Below are 4,573 nucleotides of genomic sequence, written 5' to 3'. Positions count from 1 at the left end.
TGAACGTTGCCTGTATACTGAAAGATGTGCGCGCACATCTTTGTGTGCGCACGCACTTCACGCTTGGCTCCACTAACTGTTAGCGCATGCGCAAAACAAAGCGTACGTTGTGCGTTCAATACATGTTGAAAATACCAGTAAACATAACATCTTTATTTCAAATACAATGAAGACGAAACTACATTCGTTCTAAACGAGTACATCTGTATTCTTTTTAAACAGACGTGTTTGAACAGAAAGCACGGCCGATAACACAATGCGCAAATGCAATACGTGTGACGTCATGTTAAGCCAGCGTGAAACGCACGCTAACACTCCTCCCACTCAATTAACATTCGGCTAACGCCCAGGGTACGCCTACAAACACTGAGCCGCACGCATCACACACTGCAGTTACCGTTACTATAACAAAACATGACAGCCAATAGGCTTTGAGGCGCGCACGTCGCTTGGGGGCGGGACTTACATCACTAATCCTTTTTAAGGACGCCTTGGCCCATGACAAGGGTCCCACGTCATACGTGGTGGACCCGGTTTTCAATGTTGTAGATGTTGCATGATAACAAAACAGGTATGTGTTAGAGTAATGGTAAAATGTTGCTAATATGTTTAAAGGGATAGGAAAGTACGTATATTTATTCCGTCAGCAATGTGTACTACTCTTTCAGGTCCTACTATATTGTATTAGGAAACAATTTGTTTGTGATCGCTACATGTTATGCAGTCTGCAATGTTACGCTGTATCCACGCATTGAAAGTGAAAATGGTGGTTACAAAAAAAAAAAAAATTTAAACGCAGAGTCAACGCATAACGATTGTTATATTTACCATTCTTCTAGAATTAACTCTTCGCCTGGCTGCAACTGGTCGCTCCAGAAATGCAAGGCATTTTCATCCACGCTTAACCCAACCGCTGAATCCAGTATGGCACATATCTCCTCCAGGATGCGCTCATAGGAATCGCCACTGCTTTCTTCAAATAATTGGTCGGGAGGTAGGTTCATTTCTTCCGGTTCCCATTCCAATGCAATTTCAGCTGAAAGGCTTGGTACATAATCATAGTACTTTTGTTCTTGTACAATGTGGGTTTCAGGAATGGAGGCTGCAGATATTGCAGCACGTATCGATTCAAACGGATCAGTAGTAGCGGATACATTGCTATTGCCATTAGGAATAAATATGCCTTTCACGACAATATAAGTGCCGTCTTTCAGGAGAAATTGTTTTTCCGGGGCAATCTTCCAGAAACCATAGGTGTGTTGTAGCTTATCCTGGTCACGTTCAAAAAAGTCATTACTTGATAAAGTGAATCTTATTGAGGAATTAAAATTCCGTGCATGCTTACGGTCTTGGTAATAAGGATATTTTGCTCGAATGAAATCATCGATTTGGCGTGTGCTTGCTTTCTGTCCGCGACTGTTCAAGATGGCTTCACAGATCATGTACTTATACCCTAAAAGGGGATTAATATTGTTAACGAATTCATCAGCCATGTCTGAGTAGCACAAAAGCTGTGTGCAGGTCTGTGTTATTTGCTCATCAAAATGAATGTGCTGAATGGCTAACAAACTCCTGTTTTTCCTTGTCAAGGTCAACAAAAGTAACTACTTTGACTCCTTATTTCAAACGCCAATTGGATTTGTTTGTCTAATTGGGTTAACAGTTGTGGTTCGTGATATGGGACTGTGGGAGAAACATTTCTCCTTCTTTTATCTCGTTTGTGAAAAACATCCCTAGACTGTGAATACGTTCACATAGTGTTTTTTTGAAAACTAACAAAGACCAGTGTGTGAAAATATTTCTTAGCCAGGCATATCAGTAAAAACACACCTGCAAAAAGAAATGTTTTTTCCCCGCTTACATTTCTGTGTGTATGTGAAAGTCTGGTTAACTCTCTGTCTGCATGAGTTTAAATACGTGTGTATATATATATATATATATATATATATATATATATATATATATATATATATAAATATATCTCTTATAAAAATATATATATATTTATATATAATATTTTTTTTTTTTTTATATTGCAGGAGTACACACAACATTGATGGCATTAAGTATACCTTGTATGAAACCTATTTAAATGGTGAGAAACATGATTGAATGAAGTAATAAACATTTGTTTAAGCACAATACTGTTAGAGTCTCATACTTAGGATATTTCTCAAACATTAGGCCTGTATTATTAAAATAGTGTGCTTTCACAAGGAAGCATGAAGTGTATTAGTTTGTGTATACCAGTTTATATAGTACTATATATATATATATATATATATATATATATATATATATATATATATATATATATATATACACACACATATATACATATATATACACACACATATATACATATATATACACACATATATACATATATATATATATATACACATATATACATATATATATACACATATATACATATATATATACACATATATACATATATATATATATACACACTCACACACTCACACTCACACTCACACTCACACTCACTCAGTGTGTGTGTGTGTGTGTGTGTGTGTGTGTGTGTGTGTATATATATTATTATACATTCTGAGATGTTATAGAAACGAACACACAACTGATTAAAGGACAAAATTACAATGGCCAAGCAAGGCAAAGGTAAGTAATAATTTACACATAATCCTGCTGTACACGTACAAGAAAGATGTTTGCACTTACTTAGGTGTTTTAATAATTGCATGTGACTAATATGCATATGCAATTCTTACATCAATTAACACACCCAAATGCAATGTTTTGCTGCAAAGTCAATGGCAGCTTCTCTAAACTTAGCAACTGGCTCCTGGTGGACCATTACTGAACAGACGATTACAACATAAATATTTATAACACAATTAATTATGAGTGTTAACATTTCCAAAACTTCACGTGTACAAGAACATAGTTGAAAGTTTGGAAACAACACAGTCTTCAGCATACATACAATAGTAATTAGATAATCTGAAGTCAACAAAACAAGGCCAAACACATATTTTCTGAATTATAACATTTATTTTTTTTGTTCCTTTTGCGAGCGAGTAACAGGCCTGCTTGTTGTCTCTTGAATTTTCCTTTTTCTTTTGCCACCAACTTTAGGCACAACAGAGCCACTTTGAGTGGCCTCTGGCACTTCACGGGCAGGGCTTGTGGCCAGTGACTGTTCACCTACGGGGCTTGTGGCCAGTGACTCACCTACAGAACTTGTGGCCAGTGACTCACCTACAGGGCTTTTGGGCAGTGATTCACCTACAGGGCTTTTGGGCAGCGATTCACCTACAGGGCTTTTGGGCAGCGATTCACCTACAGGGCTTTTGGGCAGCGACTCACCTACAGGGCTTTTGGGCAGCGATTCACCTACAGGGCTTTTGGGCAGCGACTCACCTACAGGGCTTTTGGGTAGTGACTGTTCACGGACAGGGCTTGTGCCCAGTGACACATGTGAGCAAGTTGGTAGACACTGCACAAGTGATGGTTGGTCTGTTTCATGTGTGTCTTGTTTTGTTTTTGTCGCCTCCTTTGTAGGTGTCTGCTGCTGAATTTGTACAGATGGCAGCGGTAGGATGTCATCAGGAACCTGCACAGCAATGTCTGCTACTTGACCGGTAACATTTGGGCCTGGTGAATGAATATCAGATGAATGTGGTGAAAACTGACCTGCATGAACAGATCCTGGCTGGGAGGTGTTGAATTGTGGTACATTAGTCATTCTCCAGTAATTAGCTTGTGTTTGCTGAACAACTAATGCTTCGAATGAGGTGTTGATTTTTTGCAACTGTTTAGGCACTTCAATGAAGACTCTGTGGAGATGTGCCAATTGTGATACTGTTTCTTCCTGCAGTCCAATCATCCTTTCCAGCACTGTCATCATGTCTGAATGGCGACGATTTTCTGCGTCCACTATTTTTCCCTCTGAAGCTACAATTGCATCGTATGTGGAAGTTGATGGACGATTTGGCGGTACAACAGTTTCTATTGGCACCTCTTCATGGTCACATGATTGTATTTCAGTCTCTTCTGCGGCGTCATCCTCATCATACTCATCATCCTCATCACCATGATGTTCTAAAAAGAAATGTACACATTATTAAATGGCATGTTAATGTATGCTGTGTTACTATGTAATTGTACTGTGTCCTAAGTAACACCTAACATGTTAGCATACGTTTTATAACCTCATTAAAAACTACCTTGACTTACGAATAATGTTTGGACTCAGTATGAAATATGAATGAATGAAAAGTTGCTCTAAACTCAGAAGTCCTACATGATAATTAACATCACTAACACAATACATGTTGCCTTACACTTAATTTTCACTGACACTAAGTAATCCTATTTAAAGAAGATGTGCAAAACAAATAATGCACATGACAACATAACATATAGAAGAGCACATATTATATGGCCAGCAAATGATACACTCACCTTCTAGTAGTGTTGAGCTGGCTGACCCAGGTGAAGACACTTGTTCCATCTCAGGTGACACATGTCCTCCAGGGGCAACTATATATAACAATAACATAAGTTTTACATTTACATGTGTAAATATTGA

At 38.1% G+C, this 4,573-nt stretch overlaps 1 long non-coding RNA gene across 1 annotated transcript; it reads left to right on the top strand.

Annotated features, from left to right (window-relative positions):
- Positions 1-928: 928 nt before the first annotated feature.
- LOC142471499 (uncharacterized) lies at positions 929-4,003 on the top strand. Its single transcript, XR_012789464.1, has 4 exons — positions 929-994; positions 2,040-2,095; positions 3,544-3,623; positions 3,802-4,003. It is a non-coding gene; the product is annotated as an uncharacterized LOC142471499 (long non-coding RNA).
- Positions 4,004-4,573: the final 570 nt, after the last annotated feature.

This window comes from Ascaphus truei, chromosome 1 (assembly GCF_040206685.1).
Source record: "Ascaphus truei isolate aAscTru1 chromosome 1, aAscTru1.hap1, whole genome shotgun sequence".
NCBI classification, from domain to species: domain Eukaryota; kingdom Metazoa; phylum Chordata; class Amphibia; order Anura; family Ascaphidae; genus Ascaphus; species Ascaphus truei.
The sequence above is the reverse complement of the archived record's forward strand: the minus strand, read 5'-3'. Positions and strand labels throughout refer to the sequence as shown.